Source organism: Monodelphis domestica, chromosome 3 (assembly GCF_027887165.1).
Source record: "Monodelphis domestica isolate mMonDom1 chromosome 3, mMonDom1.pri, whole genome shotgun sequence".
Classification (NCBI taxonomy): domain Eukaryota; kingdom Metazoa; phylum Chordata; class Mammalia; order Didelphimorphia; family Didelphidae; genus Monodelphis; species Monodelphis domestica.
The window spans coordinates 244,266,937-244,290,810 of NC_077229.1; the positions used below are offsets into that span (position 1 = coordinate 244,266,937).

At 34.3% G+C, this 23,874-nt stretch overlaps 1 protein-coding gene across 3 annotated transcripts in view; it reads right to left on the reverse strand.

The window, feature by feature from the left end:
• The window catches only part of CCDC102B (coiled-coil domain containing 102B), a 772,664-nt gene that overhangs the window by 697,181 nt on the left and 51,609 nt on the right, over nt 1–23,874 (reverse strand). For 2 of the 3 annotated variants that reach the window (XM_007487776.2, XM_007487774.2), the window contains 2 exons: nt 13,890–14,002; nt 12,131–12,189 (listed from right to left, as the gene is read on the reverse strand). The gene's annotated coding sequence lies outside the window, so the exon portion shown is untranslated. The remainder of the gene's footprint in view (nt 1–12,130; nt 12,190–13,889; nt 14,003–23,874) is intronic. The other variant, XM_056823603.1, reaches the window with a different exon arrangement.

The following is a 23,874-nucleotide window of genomic DNA, read 5'->3' on the forward strand; positions in this document are numbered from 1 at the left end:
CAAATGATAAACAAGATGTTCACCAAAAAAAATGCCTGCAAAGATTTATATGAAGTGATACAAAGTGAAGTAAGAAGAACCAGGAGAATGTTATATATAGTAACAACAATTGTGTACAATGATCAACTGTGAATGACTTAACTATTATCAACAATGCAAAGATCCGGAACAATACTAAGAGAATTTTGATAAAAAAGACTATCTATTGCCATGAAAGGAACTGATGGAATCTGAATGCAAATTGAAGAATAATATTATTCACTTTATTTCCTCCATAAATTTTTGTCTTGTGCGAACAATATATATCTTCTTTCACAACATGATGAACATGGAAATATATTTATTATATCTTAATACATATATAATCTATATCATATTACCAACTTTCTTGGGTAGAGGGGTGTAAAAGGAGGGAAGAATCACAAAATTTCAGAAAATAATGATTAAAAATCATATTAAACATTTGGGAAAAAATTAAAATGTATTTTACCTTCTGTGGCTAATTGCATATGTGTTCTGCTATATTATTAAAGAATTTTTCCTTATATATGAAACTGAAATTTACCTCTTACTCTATAACATTCACCCATTTTCCTTTTTCATGATGCACATATATCAATAACTTTATTTTACACACATTTTGGAAAGATAAATTATCTTTTTTTGCTCACAAATGAAACAGAAAGAAACATAGAAAGATATTCCTTAATGGGCATGAGAAGAAAGGAAGGATGGAAGGATGGAAGGATGGAAGGAAGGAAGGAAGGAAGGAAGGAAGGAAGGGAAGGAGGGAGGGAGGGAGAGAGGGAGGAAGAGAGGGAGGAAGGAGGAAGGAAAGAAGAATGAATGAATGAAAAAACAAAAGAAAGAATGAAAGAAAGAAAAATATGAAAATACATAAGGAAGTAATCATCTGCAGTAGACTTAATTGAACTGCAAGTTTTTTTGCCAAAATAAATATTTAGTGTACAGAAAAGAATATTCAGAGGGGACACAAGTATTTGAAGGGTTGTCTTATGGATGAAGGAATCTATTTATTTAGTCACAGAGGGCCTAATAAAGAGGAAAGACAGAAGTTGAAAGTGAAAAAAAATTAGGCTTCAGATAAGAAAAGACTTCCTATCAATTATAATAGTGATAACCAGAAGGGGAATAGATTTTCTTGGGAGGAATAAATTACCTCTCGATGGAGGTCTCCAATCAAAAGTGGATGACCACTTGTCCAAATATGTTTTTTCTTATTCAGAAATTACTGGCAGTGATTAGACATCAACACTGTAGCTATATTTACAAAAATTTAAAAATATACTAGATTAAGACTCAGAAGAACTGAGTTTTAGTTCATGCCTGAGAAAAATTAATATTAAATTATATTGTTTGTTAGCAATATTTCTATGTGAATCCTTTCTTTTTCTCCACCCCAACCTCTGAATGTCAAGCAGTTCATTTCTCAAATTAAGATAACTTATTTATTTACTTTTCTTGGCAGAGGCCCTTGTCTTTTGTTAAGACAAGAAGGATAACTCTACTCTTTCTTTATAAGTAAGGTATTTGAAAGTATATGTCTTGTCCTTGCTAGACATATTATCTAGATTTGAAATGGCCTACAATAAATGTATATATGTCAATGTAAAGAGACACCAAAAACATAATTGAGACAACTTGAGTTTTTCTAACCAAAGACTGCTTAGAAGAAGCTGGGCTTCATAAACTAGCTGATATTCCACTTCTTAATGTACAGAAGGGACAGTTGACCACCTCACCACACAGCTAAGTGAAACTATAGGAATTCACCCACCTAAAGAATGATCTTTTCTCTTCCCAATGACAAATGGAGCAAAAGTTGCAATCTTTAAGTCCACTTCCTCTTTTTAAATATTTACCAATCAAGACTGCTATACCTCCCATATAAATGACAGGGTCAGAATTCACTGAGCATTTTTTGTGCAGATCTATGTGTGATTGATTCATTCTTTATTAATAGATCACATAACCCTATTAATAAATGATCTTATGCTCAAAGAAATTGACACATTTTATTTATTGTTTTAAATTTCAGATCCTATATGCCCTAACAACTTATTGTATGATATTCAGGAAGTTGTCTAACTTAGAAGGAGAGCATGGGGGTTAGAGATGAGGAGAAAAAAAAGAAGAAAATGATACAATGATATGATAAATCACTAGCTTTGGAATCATAGAATATAAGTTCAAATCTTTCCCTACCTTGTGATTTGGGGCAAGCCATTTAGCCCTTTGTGCCTCCTTGTCCACAGCAACAAAATGACTTTAACTAGATGACTTCTAAAGTCTCTTCCATATCTAAATCTATGTTTCCATGACTAAGCAACATTAGTAACACAAATTTTTGCCTACACATATAATAAACTTTCTTATTACCTCTCCCTTTTAGAACCTTTAATTTTCTTTAGTTAATCTCAGCTGCCAGATCCAGTGCAAAGCCTTCTTTGATGCCAACAATTCATCTCTTCAATGAAGTCATCTCATATTTGCTTTCTTCTCTTTTCATATTCCTTCTCCCAAGCAGAATGCAATCTCTTTGAAAGCAGAGCCAATTAAATTTTTGTCTTTGAATTACTAGTGCCTAATACAGTGCCTGGGACATCATAGGCAATTAATAAATGTTTGTTGACTTTAATTGAATTGGAAACACCATGATTTTTCCATTAATTTACTTCTAAAACCTGAATGAATAAATTAAACACACACAAACATGTGCACTGCATTTACTGATTGCTTTGGGAGGTAGAATGAAAGGCCTACAAAGAGCCTCGGGTTGGAAATCAGGTAACCTGGATTTGAGATCTACTTCTTATACTTGGGATCATAGTACTTAGGGATATAAAGGAACATATAATCCAAACACCAGAATTTTACAGATAAGGAAATTGAGGTCCAGAAGAGATAAGTAATTAGCCCCAAATCATATTATAGCTAAGTGGGCAAGGTATCTGTCTAGTTAATTATTGGGAGAAAAGCACTTAAGAAAATCCAGTGAGTCCCTGTTACCTCCAAAATAAAATATAAATTCTCTTTTTGAAATTTAAAGTCCTTCATAGACTCACCTCTTTTAATTTTCTTGTATGTACTCTATGATCCAATTACACTAGTCAAGTTGTTGTTCACACATAACATTCCAAGTCTAAACTCTGGACTGACCATGATCCATGCTCTTTTTTCCTCATCTCTATTTCTCAAGACCCAACTCAAAAACCACCTTCTACTAGAGGTCATTCCTGTCTTTAAAGCCCCTCCTTCTCTAGCTACTAATTCTATCCCCTTCCAGATTGTCTCCTAATTCTTGGTATATGCCATCTATGTGCTCAATTACTTATATATTATGCCATTACAATATAAGGTCTTTGAGGATAGGAACCATATTTTTGCCTTACTTTTTTTTAATCTCCAAAGATTAATAGAGTGCACGGTTTAAAATTAGCACTTAAACAATTGCTTGTGTTATCCTTTGCGGCTAACTAACATAAAAAGAAAAAAGACTTTGGAGGAGGAGAGTATTTCTTCCTGAAGGCCTATTTTTTTCTTGAAGTTTTGTTGTGTCCAACTTCTCAAACTGGACTACTTATAAGATAAAGATCAAGGTTGGGGATAGAGAGTTAAGTTTGAGCTATGATATTCCTAGAAGTATCTAGAGGCATCCACTTCATTCCTGTCTCCTTGTTCAAATTTGTAAGCAGCTGTAAGAATCAGTTCAATCACCTCAAGGAGTGGGAAAACCTTCCTAAGACCTAGAAATCCTCTGCTACTTCTCAAAGAAAAGTACACTAAAAAAAGGGATGGTAGAAGGAATTCCATTAGGGGCAAAGCAGGACAGAGACACAACACTCTCTCTAGAACCTCATTTTCTGTCTTTGTAAAATCATAGAATTGAAATAGAGGATCCTTAACATTGCTTTCATTTTTAGCATAACATTTTGAATGTTCAGTTTTATTTCATTTTTGTTTTGTTTGTCTTTTTGGAGGGGGAGCAGATTGGGAGGTGGAAAATAGCTTCAAAACCTTTTATACAACTTAATCTAAAATCAATTTGCTCTAATGATTACTACTTCCCCCAAACATATTTTCCAGTAAGCATTTCTTGGATGTAAAAGTACAAGGAAAAACTGTCCTTAGCTCCATGTTATATTTTTTTTAAATTAGTTTAAATCAAATATAATTGTAGCTGTGGCTTCAATGCTGTCACAGATAGAATATTTGAAAGTAGCTCTGAATGTTTCTTTAAGATGAACTACATAATCATAGGATATTACAGAGTATACTAAAGAAGCATAAAAATGTTTTGATGTTAAGGTTACTCTGTTAAAATACCAAAAGAGAATTGAAAAGCTCTAAAATTGCCTAATAAGTAAATATGATTGTCCTTAGATCAGTGCACTCATTTATTTCTACCATTTGGAGCAGTATTATAAGATCCTATTCCCAAAATGACCCTCTCAGAGGAAGGAAAGAGAAGCAGTATCCCCAGCATGTCCTGCTCTCTCAATATCCCACTAGAGAGGTAGAGCTAAAATGGCAGCTTAGGAGCAGCAAAACCTGGAATGGTTCTGAGAATCCTCTATATATCCCACCTTTCTGGGGTAATATCCACCCTCCCAATTAAATTGGAGACATTTTCCTGTTGTTTGCCCTGGGTATCATTTGAGGTCTTAGTATAGGGTGTAATATTTTCTAATTGCACTTCAGGAAACTTTTTTTTTTTAAATAACAATGTGTAGAGACAGTTGGGTGGCTCAGTGTATTGAGAGTCACTAGAGATGGGAGGTCCTGGGTTCAAATATGACCTTAGACACTTCCTGGCTGTGTGACACTGGGCAAGTCACTTAACCCATATTGCATAGCCCTTGTCACTCTTCTGCCTTGGAACCAATACTTAGTCTTGATTCTAAGACAGAAGGTAAGGTATTTTAATAATAATAATTTGTAATATACATATAAGACCAATTTTAATTTAATATTAAATTCCAGGTATTCAAACAATTCACAGGAATACCATTCACCAAAATGCTAACTATACCTAAAACTGTATCTTCCTTAAAACTGGAAAGTTGCAAAATGATTACTATCCCCATGTGAATAAGATAAAAAAACATGAACTGAATTGCCTTACTTTTGGAAAAGCAATGAAGAAATTCATTTTATTTTAAAAGGGTTTTTCATTTCACCTGTTTAAGTGCTCAAAAATAAATTTTGCTCCATTTCAATAAAATTATGATCTCAGACACTTAAGGAATAAATGAAATCAGATATTCCATAAAAAAAATCCACTTTTAAATCTGAGACTGTTATATTTTCTCATTTGACATTTTATTTTACTTGTTTGTGTCTGATTTTACTCACATAATCAAAATAGACTGTGCTGACATGTGTGTGTTTAGGAATTTGAAAAACACATGGAGAAACTATTTCCCCATCTAATATTACCTTTCTGTTCAATCCATCTTCACAAAAAGCAAACACAAGCAAACCAAGAGTTCAGGGAGAATCATAGTTACTGTTTAATGTCTTTTGGGTTACAGGTAGCTAAATTTTCTTTATTTATTTTCAAGGTCAATAATTCATTTCCTATGCTTGTGACCCCTTTTCAGATTTTTAAATGTACAATGTATGAATAAACTATGGATTTATTCATTATTTTTTTTTGCTCTAAGAACTCAATTATAATATGCAATTGTTATTTCCCATTCAGTCATTGTTCTGTTTTTATTGTTATCGTTCATTCATTCCATAGCATCCAAATCTTTGTGACCCTATGGATCAGAGTCCCCAAACTGAGGCCCCCAAGGCCATTTATCCAACCCCCACTGCACTTCCAGAAGGGGCACCTCTTTCATTGGTGATCAGTTAGAGGAGCACAGGATGCTCAGGCATACAGTACTCCTGGAGTACTGTATATGGTGGCACCTCAAAGCGCTGCGTACTTACAGTACTACTTCCGGTGACATAAGCCTTTGCATAGAGCCTTGTTCTGAGAGTAACTGAATGAGAAAGAGGCATTGCGCAAAGGATTATGTGACTGCACAATGGAAAATGTCAGCATGATGAGCAGCTATCTTGGGGAGGGGATTCCGCACTGTGTATACTGCTGCCTGGTGCAAGGTGTGACAGGCCCATCACAGCCAGTGCTGCAGCCTCTGCTATCCCAGAAAGCAGTATACAGTGTCACAGGCCCAGCATCACCTCCAGTACTGTATACAGGCATCAGATAACGGTGATCGGGACTGTGACATCAGCAGTGGGCCTCTACTGTGAGAAGACCACCCCTGCCATTGGGTGTTTTATGACACCCCCTGTTTTTTGGGTCAAATTAATATAAGACAGTGTCTTGTTTTCAGGGAAACGTGATAGTACAATGGCCCCCATACTTCCCTAGATGCACAACATAATGGCTCCTACCCATTATGTTGTGTAAAGATAATTTTAGCATTTTGACTTAAAAATCTAAATTAATTGGTAACCAGGGAAAATCCCAAATAATAAAATACCCATCAGCCGGAAATGATGGTAATTTTAATTAATATAGAGAGAAGGAATTAAGGAGAAGAGAGAGAGAGAGGAAAGATTTAATTTAAACTACCTTGGCTCAGGCTGAGCCAGGCAGTTTAAAAGCCTTGGCCAAAGGGACCTCCTTGAGCCCAGGGGAAAAGGGAGTCAGTCTTATCACTCACCACGAGACCATCTCAAGGAAGCTGTCTGAGTGAGCTCCTCCAGGCTGAGTTCTGAATATCTGAATGCCCATATGTATCTAAATTTCTGAATCTCTCAATCTCAACTTTTCATCCTCTTTTATAGACCTTTCACTCTTGTGTCTCCTCCTCTAAATTTTCACATCTACCAATCACAGCAGATGCTTTTCTCCAGTACTTCCTATTCTTTAGTTCTCACTTTCTTTGGTTAGATTTTCTATAGGACTGTCCACTCTTTAGTTCTCACCTTCTCTGGTTAGATTATATGTTTTGAGCTACTTCACACTTCTTTATAAATTCACCTTTTGTTAGCTACTTGACCTTTTTGTGATTAATTTAACCTTTATAGGTACTTAACATCTTTTTGTATTAAGATACTAAAAATAGATTTAGCTTAAAGTTCTAACTTCACTATAAGGTGAGAACTAAGTACCTTCATTGTTCAATTAGGAGATTACAACTTTATCTTTCCCCAAAACATATCTAAGTAGGGGGGAATAATTTCCAAGTTCACAGTTGTGTCTCTGGGGGAGTATGGGGGCCCATTGTACCATGTAGTAATGTGGGGAGAGTCTTTTGGGCAAAGGGAGGTTATAGGGGCCATTATGTTGTGCATCTGGGGAAGCATCTGGGGAAGTTACCATTGTACTCTGTGGGGGAAGTGAGGCATGTGTTTTTCATATTATAGTCTATAATTACAGATCCATAAATATGGACCACAAGAGGACACACACTAGTGTTGTGCCTTCTTTTTTCCTGCCATGGAATCTGATCGAACGAGTCTTACCCATGCAACCAGATTCCTGTGTGAGTTCACATATTACAGTGTGGTTCACACAGGGTAGTGTGAACTGGAAAGGTGGTGGAGGAACCAGCTCTGTAATCATGCCAGTTCCTGTACCACACCAGTGTGAGCCTGAGGTAAAAGTGGAGTTCCACCAATATGGCCACTGGTGAATGATGTGGACTGGGAAGGCTGCATTGATGGACACAGATCAGACTGAATTGATGGGCAGTGCAGTCTGTATGCCTCTGTGTGGGCAAAATTATCATTGGTATATTGTTTTTGTAGGGCTGTATGTGTGTGTGTGTGTGTATAATACATATGTATGTGTGTATTTTACTAATACCAATTTGGAATCCCTAGGAAACAATGATGTCAAGAAAGAGAAAAATTGACTTGGAGTGTAGGTTATTCAAAGAACAGTGGACTTATGATTACTTTTTCATGCAGTACAAGGAAAGAGCTATGTGTTTGATATGCCAGAATATAGTGTCTGTGTTCAAAGAATATAATTTGTATCAACACTATCTAACTCAACATAAAGATAAATATGATTGTTTGGTTGGATATGTGAGAAAAGATAAAATATTAAAATTGAAAAATACATTGACAAATCAGCAAATTTGTACAGCAGGAGCAGGTAAATATTTCATCACTGTGAGAAGTTTTCAAGTTTCCAAGTTAATAGCATGCACTGGCTGACAATTTGTGGAGGGAGAATTTGTTAAAGAGTGCCTTCTTTCTGTTGCCAAAGAGATGTGTCCAGAAAAGGCAGACTTATTTAGGACAGTTAGTCTTTTGGGATCTACAATTACATGAAGGATTGAAGACATGGGAGACAATTTACATCAGCATTTGCAAAACTCCACAAGAGAACTTTCCTATTTTTCCTCAGCACTCAACAAGAGCAATGATCTTTGTGATTCTGCACAACTTCTAATTTTTATTTGTGGGACAAATGACAATTTCAAAGTCACAGAAGAGTTTTCTGCACTGTAAAGCATCAAAAGAACAGGAGAGGATATCTATGAAAAGGTTTTTCAAACTGTGAAGGATTTGGAGCTGGACTGGGCTAAACTAGCCAGTGTGACAACTGATGGTGCCCCTAGCATGGTGGGGTCTAAGAAAGGAGTAATTTCTCACATTAACCAAGAGATGGACAAACATAACCATTCTCATGCAATAACCATTCACTGCCTCATCCACCAACAAGTGCAGCTATGTAGTAAATCACTGAAGTGGGACTTTGTTATGAAAATTGTGGTATCTTGTGTTAACTTCATTAGAGCTAATGCACTAAACCACAGATAATTTCAGGAATTATCTGAATAATTCCTGATTTCAGGAATTTCTGTTTGAGCTAAATATTGCCTATGAAGATGTTCTGTACCACTTAGAAGTTCATTGGCTAAGTCGAGGGAGAGCTTTGAGACATTTCTATGACTTACTTCCACAGATTACAGCTTTTATGCTTTCAAAAAGCAAAGAAGTACCAGAGCTCAATGATGCAAAATGGAAATGGCACCTCACCTTTTTGACAGATGTAACAGATCTCCTCAATAGTTTCAATGTGCAACTTCAAGGAAAAGGGAAGCTCATCTGTGATATGCAATCACATGTGAAATCATTTGAAGTAAAATTAGGCCTCCTTATCAAACAAGTGAAGGAGGAAAATTTCTGCCATCTCCCCTTCACTCAAAATCTGTTAGCAGAAAACCTTTGATTGCATTCCCAAAAGAAACATGTGTAGATTCACTGGAAAAGTTGCAAAAGGACTTCCAATTGAGATTTAAAGAGCTTCTCCATGAAAAGGACATATAACTTTCATAACCCATTTTCTATTGACATTGAAAATGTGGATACAATTTACCAAATGGAACTGGTTGAACTGCAGAATTGTGACTCTCTGAAAGTCTCAAGTCAAGCAGCTTGCCCAGTTTCTACGCATCTCTCGCCTCTGAGACACATCCTAATCTCAGGAGCCATGCACTCACAATGGCAACCATCTTTGGCAGCACTTATGTCTGTGAACAGACTTTTTCCAGAATGAAACATCTGAAATCTCCAACCAGATCTAGACTAACTGATGCACACTTGCATCACTTGTACAGCTAGCAGTAACAAATATGGAACTGGACATTGACCATCTCATTAATCAAAAGCAGGCCCATAGTTCCTATTGAAATACTGTTCAGTTTGTTGATTTAAATTTACTTGTTCTTTGTTTTAAATATTGTATTTGCTCCCATTTTTTTGGGTTTTTTTTTTACTTTAAAATAAGATATGTGCAGTGTGCATAGGGATTTGTTCATAGGTTTTTTTTTGTTTGTTTTTTTAATAGCCTGGCCCTCCAACAGTCTGAGGGACAGTGAACTGGTCCTCTGTGTAAAAAGTTTGGGGACCCCTGCTTTCACATAGAATGTGAATACTATCATTAGGGTTTTCTTGGCAAAGATACTAGAATGATTTGTTCTTCTTCCAGTGGATTGAGCAAAACAGAGGGCAAGCAACTTGCCCAGGGTCACTCAGCTCTAAGCCTCAGATCAGAACTGATCTCAGGTCTTCCTTACCCCAGGCCCAGTGCTCTGTCCATTGATTCCTCTAACTGTTTCCTATCTGAGTTCTTATTAATTTAAATTATAAACATTTCTATGTTTACTTTGGGATAGAATTAGAGCAGACTTTCAAAAATTAAATATTTTGGGAAGAAAAATCCTAATGCCAAAGACTGAATTGTTAATACACAGTGCATTTGAACAGTGGAAGTAGAAGTAAAATCAGCTAAGAACAAATGTGTCTCAATGTCTCAATATTCAGAACAGATTCTTTGCAAAGTTCTGGTAAGAAAGTAATCAAAATTTAACTTCATATCTTTGCTCATTTTTAGAGAAAATTTCAGATGGTTATTTTCTCAATTTTTAATTAGGAAAATATAGACTAAAAAGAATATTTAGCTAAGATACAACTCTACACTTTACTTAAGTATTTCGAGTTTCAAACTGAACCTTTTGGTTTCTGACTCAGTTTAATCTGCCAAAAATAGAGAAAAGGCCCCTGGGAAAAAATGGCTCAAGAAGCTTTTTTCAACATCAAATAGGGTAAGAACAAAACAAAAAAACCCCTACATATTTTGATGATTTATAAATTACAAACATATGGAAGAAATTTCCCTTAAGTTACACTTGAGCTTAAAAATTAAGGGTAAAGTGCTTAACAAAACACATTTGGGGTTTCCTTAACTCAAAACATTTGAAAAATGACACAAGAGATTCAACTAGCCCAAAGTACAGCTGAACTTTCTATCTTTTATTGATATAAACTAAACTCTCTCCAATTCATGCAAATGGTTGAATACTAAAATCAAAATATGTATTAAGGTTGTTTTTCTTATCATATTGTATACATCACACTTTAGATGGGATATGTAATTTTATTTTTATTTCAAATGTATGACATTCAAAGAAGGGAACTTCCTATAAAGAAACTCTGGTTACCACTGTAGATCTGAAACTGTTATGCAAATTTTAGTCTTAAGGCATTGCCTAAAGTAGGGAGAATAAAGTGACATACTCAGAGTCATACAGATAACACATATAAAAAGCAAGACTTGAAACCAAATATTCCTGAGTCTAAGCCCTTGATACACAATACCATGCTATCTCTTTATAGACATACACATGTGTATTTATATGCATAAAAGGCAATATAGCAACCTCTAGTCACATGACTAACAAGATGGAGGTCTGGATACTTTCTATGATACCCATGACCTGTCAGACCTCTCTAAAGTAGGAATAATGTGTCAAAGATAAAGTTACTTGAGCCACATCATGGTCTAGATCACCCAGAATCCAAAAAGTTTAAAGAAAACTTGAACTGTTGCTCACTCAGCAGTCTTCCCCCAGTAGCCCCAAACTCTGACATGGGGGCTTCCAACAAAAACAGCCCCACACTCTAGTCTCCTCTCTCTTTTACTCTCAGGTACAGGCTATGAAAGTCTGTTCCTGATATGATAGAAGCCAACAACCTCTGCCAAACAAGCCTACAACACTGGTGCTACAATGTTCTGAATTGCCCATGCTCTGACAGAAAAACTGAGAAACAGAGGAAGAGGGACCAAACACCAGGTATGGGACACAGTGTGTTTGTTGGGAGTGAAGGGTGTCACTATGTGGCAAAACCTGAGGGGAAAAGCTTAGCATCCAGCTCGGATCAGTTCTCTATAACTCAAAATTATTTGAAGCAGAGACCTAGGATAGTAAATTATGAATTGCTCAGCTAGGGAGGAAGCCGAAACTTACTGAGATCCAGTCCCCAAGGACACCATCTTCATCAGAGGGGATAAAATCAGAAAGCCAATAGAAGACTGAATTACCAAGTATCTCAGGAAGAAAAAAAACTCAGACTTCTTTAATTTAAGAAGACAAATCAATGGGAAGAAAACAGAAGAAAATATGACCTCCAAATTAAGACAAAGTACAATTAATCAATTCTAAATATTGATTAGTCATCTACTAGGTACCAAACTATGTGTCAAGTACTAGGCAAACAAAAAGAGGCAAAAGATAACATTTCCCTCTGGAGTTGATAATCTAATGAGAGTTATAAGAAAATGGTACAATACCTGATGTGAAGAGGATCCTGTAGAATGTGAGGAGAACATAAAACCACAATAAGGTTTTCCTGAGTGTTTCAAAAGATAAATGAGAATTATGAGATCAGGATTCATGGCTTGCACAGAAAAATAATAATCAGAATAGAAAATTTGAAATCTGAAATGGAAAATATCACTAAGGAAATAAAAAAGAAGAATAACATTGCACAATGCAAATAATAGATAATGCAAATATAGGGAAGAGAAAGAAAATCTAGAAGACAAGCAAAAACCAGTAACATCAAAAGAAAGTATGTTCACTATGGAATCAAAATACACTATCCTAAATACAGGAAGCATAGAGACAACCTAAGAACCATGAGTTTCCCAAAAGAACTTAATAAGAAAACAAAACTTCAACACTATAATGAAGGAAATAAAAGAAAATACTGCCTGGAACTTTTAAACACAATAATGAAATATTGATTTAAAGAATTCATAAATAACCTCAAAAAATAATTAAAAAACCAAGCCGAAACAAGACTGTTGACTCCAAGATACATGATGATTAAACTTATTAATTCATTTCAGAAATTATTTCTATAAGCAAACAAATATAATGGAAAGGATATTTGAAAATGAAAGAATATTATTCTATGCCCACCAGAAAGTATAGAAGGAAATGGAATACTGTTTTCAAAAAGCCATTGAAACTCTCAATAATTTTAGAAAAGTAACAGAAGATAAAATAAATTTATATAAATCATGAGTAGTTTTATATATATATATATATATATATATCACTAATGCTGTCCTACAAGAAGCAAAAGTAAGAGATAACTCATTTAAATTAGCCATAGATAGAATAAAATACCTAGGAATATCTTTCAAAACAAATCTAGAAATAATATGAACATAATTATAAAACATTTTATATAAATAAAATGAGATTTAAACAATTGAAGAAATATTAATTGTTCATGGGTGGACAAAATTAAATTAAAATTAATTAAAATGATGATCCTATCTAAACCAGTCTATTTATTCAATGTCATGCCAATTAAGTTCCCAAAGAAAATGTTGAATTAAAAAAATATTAAAATTCATCCATAAAAACAAAAGGTCAAGAATACCAAAGGAAATAATGGGGGGAAATGTTGAGGAAGAAGGTCTCACAGTATCATATTTCAAACTATATTTTAAAGAAGTAATTATTAGAACTATCTGGTACTGGCTAATAAACAGATGAATGAAATAGAAAAGTTAGTTATACAACAAAGTCATAAAAGATTGTAGTCAATTTGCTGGGAGGAGGAAATAAGTAAAAAGGAGAGGTTGGAAAAGGAGATAGATTTTTGGACATACCTAATGTCAGAATTTATTTCAATTGGATAAGCATATTTATATGATTTATTACAAATAATTTATAACCTTTTAAATAATCTGTCCCAATCCTTGCAAAGCTTCAAAACTATGTAGATCCATTTCAGCTATTTCATAAATGGAATCTTCTTTTAACATCAAAGCTTAAGAGAGAAGACTATGTCTCTAACCTCAAAATATCTAATTTTTATTTCAAGCATATATAAATCTATGAACTGTAATAAGTTTAGGCAAGATTTCTTTTGCACTTGAATGATATAGGTCAGTAAACTTGACCAAATAGTATTGTCTACTGAAATTTTTTAAAGAAAAAATTATTGCCATCTCTATGAATAGTTGTGTTTTAATATGAACTAGTTATAAGACAGAAACCAGAATGCCATTCTCATTTCTTCAAAACTCTCACCTTGAAGAAGTCTTCTTTTTAGTTGTTCTCACTTTGAGTCATTTGCCTCATTGGAATGCTATTCAGGTACCTATATAAATATATCTTGGATCACAAACACCTCCCCAGAGCACCTATAAAATGAGATAACACACATTTACTATGATTTATTACTTGACAAGCATTTATTAAAGACCTTCAGACTCTCTGCTGATCTCCAGTCTTGCATCTCCAACTACCTTCTAGATGTCTTAAATGCAAAATGTTCAAACAGTTTTCAATGTCTCTTTTCCTAAGCTCCTCCCTTTGCCCTACATTCTCTTTTACTTTATAAGGCAACATCCCTTAGGCCCACTATCTAAGAATATCTGCATTCCTCACTGTCTCTCATCTCCCACATTTAATCTGTTGCCAATAATTCTCACCTTTGCAACATCTCATTAATGCAGGCTCTGATCATCTCATACCTGGATTATTGCACTAATCTGGAGAGGGGGGGGGAGTCTACAAAATCCACATGTCTCCCCACTCCAATCCATCCTTTTTTCAGCCATCAAAGTGATTTATCTAAAGTATAGATTCAACTATGTCATTTTCCTACTCAATAAAGTCCAGTGGTTTCCTACTGCCTCCTGGAACAAATGCAAAATGCTTGGTGTGGTATTCAGAGTCCTTCATAATTTATCCTCCTGCTTTTCCATTCATCTTACAACTTATTCCCCAATGTACTCTTCACTCCAGCGACATTGGCCTCTTGGCTCTTTCACAAATTAGACATTGCATCTCTTGGTCCCAGGTGTTTTCTCTGGAAGTCCCTCATTCTGGTAATGCTTTTACTCCACTGCTCTACCTCCTGAAGTCCCTGACTTCCTTTAAATCTCAAGTAAAATCTCACATTCTTCAGGAAGCCTTCCTCAACCCAGCTTACTTTCCATGCCTTCTTTCTATTATCTCCTATTTATCCTGCATATGACTTTTTTTATTTGTTTACATATTGCCTCTTCCTTTAAGCTGTAAGATACCTGAAAGCAGGGACTGTCTACTGCCTCTTATATGTGCAGCTCTTAGCAAAGTACTTGGAATATATTAGGTGCTGAGTAAATACTAAGTGATTAATTTATGTGCCAGACACTTTACTAAGTGCTGGGGAATTCAAACACACACACACACACACACACACACACACACACACACACACATGCAATGTTCTTATGATTGTATTTGTATTTCTCTTAGATTTTGATATGTTAATAATTCAAGATGACAAAAAAAGTTTTGAGTGAGCAGAGATGGAAAGAATCCCAATTCATATCAACAAGAATTTATTAATTTCTTAGTATATGCACAGAACTAAGCTGAATGCTGCCCTGGAAGGAATTCAGAATCTACCCTTGATCATTAAAAGGTTTTTGTTTTTTTTTTTTGCCATAGGCCTCTGGGTAATGACTAATCTCAGTATATAGATGCTATTCTTCATATTTGTGAAGAAATGAAAAGCCAATGTTATATTTTAGCTATACAATGCAAACATAAACTTAGATATTTTAATGGTAGTAGTAATCTAGCATTTATATGATATTTTAAATTTATAAAGTCCTTGTCAAATAGTTTATCATTTAATCCTGACAATAATTTTAGAAGGTAGATGATATATTATCTTCACTGTACAGTTGAGAAATCAGAAGGCCAGAATAACACTACTAATAAGAACCTGAAGCTGGATTTAAACACATGTCTTCCTGATTTCAGGTCCAAACCTATATCCACTATACCCTAAAAGCAATGCAAGAATATGGCTCTTTTAAGTCTATGAGATCACCCAAACAGTAATCAAAAGAGCCAGGATTTAAAATAAGAAACTTCTGTCATGAAATACATTTTTTCATTATACCCCTGTGAAGAATAATTGAGACTTGAACTTGGCTTTCTGAATTACCAGTCACATAGTCTACCTCACCAAGCTGCCACCTCATTAATGCTTAAAACTGCCAAGTGATAAGCTTGGTACAAAAGCTGCAATGTCTCTCAAATCACAATTCTGCTGAGTTGTTTTTATTCTAACTTTTAGTGAATGACCAGTTTTTTAAAAGATTAATTATTTATTCACTTAGAAAAATTCTACACTATAAAAACAAACACTTAAGTCAGAAATAGTGATATAAAATATTACAACAAACCTAACTAAAACAGAAGTTTTTAACCCCAGGTCCATGGATCTCCAAGAAGTCCTTGGATAATTTTTCTAGAGTCTGTGATCTTGGATAAGAAAAATATTACATCTTTCTTTAGAATAAATTTCAAAAGAAATTTTGCATTTCCTTCAATTATTTAAAAACATTATTCTAAGAAGAGGTCCATAGTGTTTATTTCAAGACTTTGTTTACCCACAGCTACAACCTTTGTTGAGATAAACAAGAATGAATGAAGTTTAAACCATCATGACCAGTAAAGAATTTCAAAGAGCAACATGATATAGTACTAGACTTGACATCAAAGGCATGGGTTTAAGTCTCAGCTCTATTGCTATTATTTGTGTGACTGTGCAGGTTGACTTCTTAACCTCAGTCCTCTTATATGAAAAATGAAGATAATAATATACCTATTGGGATCCTAATGGTATTGCTGTGGAAAACAAATGAACTACTGTACATAAAGTATCTTATAAAACTTAAAGAATGACATAGGTAGAGTCTTTTTTATTTAAAAACTTATTTTGATATCAGATGAAAATAGTCTAATTTCTCAAATTTTCTTATACAATTTTTAGCTCTCCTTTGCCATTACTTAATCTGAAACTATAATAATATCATTTAGCATACACAACTACAAGTACTATTCCTTCTGCAAGCTTCTGATAGCATTTTTTCTCTCCATCTTTAGTGCCAAGCACAGTGTCTTACATGTAAAAGCATGCAACTAAAAACTATCCATAGCACTTTCTGGGCTTCTCGAGTCATACTATCACAGCTAAGACCATCACCTCCACTGCTTTCCTACTGGAAAATTGACCATGGAACCACTCTGGGCTGAAAAGGTTAGTTTGGTTAGTGAGGTTCCAAGCTTCCACAGTACTTTCTGGACTTACATAGTCGGATCTATCTAGCTTTCCTTTATATGTTGTCTTGCCACTTTATACTATAAATTGGTTAAGGGAAGAGGCTATCTATAATTCTTTTATTTGTGTTGCTAATGCTTAGGACAATACTTAGCACACACTAAGTGCCTTAAAAAATCTTGATCTGTCAAAATATCTATTATCAATCTATCTAATAATCTTTCTCCATCTATGTATCTGTCTATGTATCTATGTATGTATATATCTCCTCCTATCTATCCATCTATCCTTCTATCTATCTATCATCTATCATTCTATCCATTCATCTATCCATCTATCTCTCTATCTTTCTATTTATCCTTCTATCTATACATGCATCTATCCTTCTATCCATCTATCTATCCATCTATCCATCCATACATCCATCCATACATCCAACCATCCATCCATACATCCATCTATCTATCTATCTATCTATCTATCTATCTATCTATCTATCTATCTATCTGTCTGTCTGTCTGTCTGTCTTTCTGTCTTTCTGTCTGTCTGTCTATCTATCTATCTACCTATCCATCTCTTCCTCTGTCCAATGGCCTCCACAAGCTATACTTATATGTAATCTCCTAATCCATTTTAGAACGCATTCACATTAGCCATGCATACTTTAATACACACTTCAAAAGTTGTAATTTTTTCTCTAAACCTTAGTGAATGAACAAGTTAGGAGAAAAAGGTCATATTTAAGCATTAATGAGGTGGCAGCATAGTGTAGTAGAATAAGCATGGGGCCAGGAATTCAGAAAGCTGTATTCAAGTCTCAATTATTCCTCAAAGGAGTATGTACATCATGACTCCCTGGACTATTTCACCTTGACCCTTCATGAGTACCTCTCCTTACCCTTCCAATATCTATTTTAATTTCTCATCATGCTTCTCTGTTTCTATTTAAATAGCAATGACTATGTTGGCCAGAGAAGACTGAGAAGTTGCTACTCTTTGGCCTATTTCTCCTAAGGAATACACAATAGTCTAGACTCCGCCTGACTCCTTTTCTGTATTGTCCTCTGTTATTAACTTCTTTGTGGACAGGAAATGTCCTTTTTTCTGCTCATATTTGTATTAGAAGACCTTAACCCAGTGCTTGGTACATAGTAAGTGTAATAAGTGTTTCATCTATCTAGCAAACTAGCTATATGTATACGTGTGTGTGTGTGTGTGTGTGTGTATAATATATGTCACCTATCTTTCTAAATAATAATTAAATTTATTTAAATTGGTCCATAATATTACTTTTATATAGTGAAGAAACCAAATTTCTATTTTTCAGATAACATATTCATTATTTCTCTGGTGCTGGTTACTACCTTATTATTATAGCAATTAATAGGAAAAAACCTATTCTACAAAATATACATTTTAGCTAATGATAATGTTAGTTATAACAATGGAACTGAAATATACCTGTAGGAAGCCAATCACAGTTTAAACCTGTGGTGATGAACCTATGGCACATATGACAGAGGGAGCACTCAGAGCCCTCTCTGTGGGCATGCACACTGTTGCCTCAGCACAGCATTTGCCAGAGTTCATTACTAGAAAACCAAAGGTATGTGGGCCAGGCCACTCCCCTACTCCTCTGCACACAGGCATGAGAACATTTCTCACATTACCTGCCCCTCTAAAAAGTTTACCATCACTAGCCTAGACTATTGTAATATTCATTAGGAGAAATAGATTTAAAAAAAACAGCAGTTTTTTAGTTTTCTCATAGCCATTGCTATTTAAATAGAACAGAAGAGCATGCTGGAGAATTAAAGTAGTTCTTAGAGAAAGCATATTCAAGGGAAGATCTGAAGTCAACAGAAAAGTAAAAACAGGAGAGGCAAAAACAGAATTTCTAAGAAATCTTCAAAAGACTCACTTTCTTCTAGTACAAAAGAGAAGAGATCCTTAGACATTGCCTTAAGATGCTGACAAAAGAGTTTCCCTTTTCTTTAGGGGACAGGCTCAATAATCATAATGTATCTGGTAGACAAAGCACAGAATTTTATTTGGCACTTCATATATATGATACCTAAGCTATATTACCCTATTACCCTAACCGTAGGTGTACTCACATGTCATTTCTATAAATTTTCACTCTCGCTATAAAGAACATGATTTGTATTAGAAGAATGAACTCAAGGTCTACAGGGAAGTGGAGGGGTTGGGGTAAGGAAACAGCATGAGGAGGGAATTTTCTGTTAATATTTTTAATTTGGTGTTGTTCAATTGCTTTTCAGACATGTCTTATTTATCATGATGTCATTTTGAGTTTCCTTGGTTAAGATACTGGAGTGGTTTGCAATTTCCTTCTCCAACTTATTTTACAGATGAGGAACATGTTTAAGTAACATGTCCAAGGTCACACAACTACTAAGTGTTTGAGGCCAGCTTTGCACTCTGGTCTTCCTAACTCTATGCCTGGTGCTTCATCCACCATACCACCTATCTGCCTCATTATTGTCAATACATTTAATTGAAATGCTCTTGTTTTGAACATTTTGCCCTCCAAGTGAAGTGTAAAAATAAATATATCAGTTATATTTTGGAGAGTATTTTGAGTCACAAAGTACTTGATTCCTGAGTGGTCCAGTACTAACGGTGGTAACTAACATGAACAAGTATACTGTGTGTTATATATTTATAGTGGAAAATATATGAAGATAAGCTAAATTAGCTTAGTATCATATAGGTAAATTAAAGAAATTAGATTTTTTTAGTCATAAAAAATTCTGATTCAAGTTTAAATATGTTATGGCCAAAATAGGAAAAAGTTAAATTTATTTTCCAGATTTAAAATTTTTTAAAGGTCCAGACATTTAGAATATCAATTTAGAATATCTCCATATAATTAAACAAATACTAATAGTAATAATGCAAAAAATGTGACAAGAATCAATTATTAATGAAAATAACCAACAAAGGGAATAACATGGAAGGTAAGATAAATAATCAAAGCTGTAGCTAAAAATGGTACATTTGTGGTAGTTTTCCAAAGTCAAAAAATTGGATATTGTTTTTAAAAGTAAGAGTGTAAAAAGAGACTTGGATAAAGGCATAAAAGATGATATACTTATCAAATCTGTAGGGCAAATAATTTGGGCAAAAAAGCTAATATGTTGAGTGACATCATCAAAATAAAAAAATAAAAATCTCAACCAGCTAGAATATAGGACTGAATGTAAGATAAGATGTAATAGTGATCAGTGTAAAGTCCAAGAAATTAATTTTGTAAGTGTAGGATGGGAATGATTCACTCCCAATTACTAGTCCCATCCCAATAATTGATTTAAAAATGTAGCAGAGCACTTTTTTAGACTACAGCTTCAACATAAGATGTCAGTGTAACATAGTCAAAATTCTAACAATATTTGCCTGAGTTGATGCTGGTGTACAATCTAGAACAGTAAAGTTTAGAGTGCTACTTCCCTTGGTGTTGTTCAGAAAAGAAATGAAACTGTGTTCTGTTCTGGGTCCCTCACTTTAGAAAAGTATTCATTAACTAGAAAATTCCAAAGGGCTACTGGAAAGGTTTGAGAACCATTTCATAAAAAGATCAATTTAAAGAATTGATCATATTTCTTTTTCTGTTTCATTTTTAGCATGAAGAAGATAAAGTACTGTGGAATATGATCTCTATCTTCAAAGATTTCAATGACTCTCATATGGAAGATAAATTTATTTGTTCTTATTCATTTAGAGGACAGCTAGGTAACACAGTGGGGAGAGTGCCAGACCTATGGTCAAGAAGACCCAAGTTCAAATGTTGCCTAAGACACTTACTAGTTGTGTGACCCTGGACAAGTTATTTAACCCTGTTTTCCTCAGTTTCTTCATCTACTAAAGGAACTGGAAAAGGAAATGGCAAACCATTCCAGTATTTTTGCCAAGAAAACCCCAAATGGGGTCACAAACAGCCAGACACAACTAAAATAACTGAACAACAAAAAAATTAGTCTACAAGGCAAAACTATAAATAATGAAAGTTTCAGAGATGCCTGTTTATTATGTACACAAAAATAATCTTCATAATAATCTGTTCACTCCTATCCCAAGAGGCAGTAAATTCCCTCTCACTGCTGATCTTCAGCTAGAGATCAAATGATTACTTAGAGATATTTTAGAAAGGATTCTAGTTGGACTAACTGAGCTCTGAGTCTCTTCTAGCTCTGAGGTTTTATGATTCAGTGACCACTTGAAATACAAATAAACCTTAATTTATTACTTTTATATGGTACAAAGATTATGAATATATTTATTCATCTCTAAACTCTTGAATTTGTTCTATCACCAGAGAAAAGAGTTGGATGATAATCTTCCAAGGGCGTTAACATACAAATCGACAAAAAATAATGTGAGTCAAAAGCTGACATAAGAAACAAGTCTCTGAGTTGTGTTGTATAATTTGGTCTTCCAATGGTTGCAAGGACAGCTGGGGGTTGGGAAGGTAAAAGGGAAGAGAGAAATGCATTTGTGGGTTTTGGAAAGTGTTTAAAGTAGCAAATCAAGATTAAAGAGCCAGTAACTGTCCTCCTCAGTAATAGATTACAAAGAAAACACAACTTCAGAGATGTAATATTTCAAGAAGTGTAAATTGGTAGATGATGTTGTCCTTAGCTACTTAAAACACAGTGTATGGTAATACACATCTCCTTGGAAAGGGCTTCTTCATACTTAATAAGTTTATAAGAGGAACTTAATGTGTGTTGAACACTGAATTATTTAATCAGAGTTTTGTTTTCCTTACAGTTTTCTCAAGTACAGGCGATAATTGTAAAAGTAATAAAGTTGAAACATAGTTATGTCCTAAAATATTACATAGTACATTAAATTCACCAGAAGTTCTGGGGGTGGTAATCTACTAAGAATACCATTTTATATTACAGTGTGCAAACTATCATATAAAAAGGTATTTAGTTCAAATAATTTATTGAGCTGAAGTTGTTTCTCTTTCAAAAGATGTTATACGTAATATTTCACTTTTAAAGAAAATTGCAAAGTACTTTAACAATCCATTAATTTCCCTCCATTTTTTCTAATTCAAATTCCACTTAACAAGTAAAGATTTTTTTTTCTAAAATACAAGGTTATTCGAGTTCAGTGATGGGTGTGTTTTGACATTGGTTAGTTTTGATATCCAAACATTTGTTGAATTATAACTGAAAAAGTCAGTTTTGTGACTGATGCTGTCAAATCAGCAGTACTGTCTTATACAAAAATAGAAAATTTGACTTTGTTCTACCCTCTAAAAGTTTATTAAAAATCTTTAAAGATAAAATTTCTCCATCTTATGCAAAATATCTTTTGCCTTTTAATACATTTTAGATTTTCATGGACATATATTTTAAAATATGGCAAACTTAAAAATAGTGAAGATATATTTCCATTTATTTACAGTAATGTTGCAAAATACATATAATATTAAAGGTATCTAAATGAACATATTTAGAAAATAAATTTTATCCTAGTTGAGGAGACAGCCTAAAAATTTTTTTTTAATGTTGGCCAAAAGGAAATGTGGTTCTAGGACCCAAATGAAATTTGGATTTTTCTACTGGGTGGCCTTTCTGCTTTAATTTCCTCATCTATAAAATGTGATAACCTATAATACTTTCTATAAAATTTTATTTCCCTAGAAGCTGTTGTCGGGTACAGTGTGAGTCTAACATAAAACTCCTTTCCAAATACAAAAATCTAATCCTAGTACACTGTCAAACCTCCATAAAGTTTAAATTGAAAACATTATATTCTACTCTATCAATAATTAGGTTACATGTATCTGGCAAGGCAGTGAGGAGAAATGAGATTCAGGGGTATATTTGGATCTACTTAGGATAAGGATATATTTTTCATTAAAAGTCAGCATTCTAGATTGATAGTATGAAAAAGATGAAGGATGATTTGAGATCAAAGCAATTTGGTCAAAATCTCAGTTCAGAACTAGCATGGACACAATCCCAAATAATAGAAACAAAAGATAGTCAAGGACACATACAGGCACTTTATGAAACAATGGAGGAAAGCCAATTGCTTTTGGAAAGTGACAGCATCAAGCAGGCCAACTTGGCACATGATCATACGGTCCAAAATGATGTGCTGTTTGCTAGGCAAGAAGTCAGTGTTAAAAGGTGACATGATCTTCTAGAAGTTATTTCAGTCTAAATCAAATTACAAGCTACACAAAGTGTGGGGGAAATAGTGGGTCATACTTTGTCCCTCTCTTTGATCATCTCCTCCTCAAGAAGCCTAAGATTACATGAAAATCAGAAACAAGCTTCATTTATTCCTTTGTCTTGCTCACAGAATCATAAATTTTTTAGAATTTAAACAGATCTCAGTGATGTTATAGTTCAACCTATGCCTGAACTATAATCCCCTCCAAGGTAGACTGGGAAAGATTTTGACTAAAGGTTTCCAGTGAGGAGAAACCCACCACCTCTCAAGTCACTTAATTTCACATATGGATAGCTCTGTTAGGAGCTTTTTACTCAAACCAAGACTAAAATTGTGGTTTTGTAACTCCCATCTACTGTTCCTAGTTCTACCACCTGGAAGCAAATATAACAAGGCAAATTTCCCCCTCTCGGGAATAGCCTTTCAAAACTTTGAAGACAGTTATTATAGTCAACCTTCCCTACTCCATCATGACCTTCTCTCTTGGAGGCTAAATAGTTCCAATTTCTTCTACCACTATTCAATGACATGAACTGGAGGCCCTTCACCATCTTGGCTACCCTACTCTGCATGCTCTCAAGCTTATCAGTGTTTTTCCTTCCATGTGGAGGCCAGAGATAAACACAAAGATCAAATGTGATCTTATCATAGTAATTTATATGAAAGCAGAGCACCTTTCTTTTTCTGACATCTCTTTTAAAGTTTCCTAAGACTCTATTATCTTTCTTGAATTTT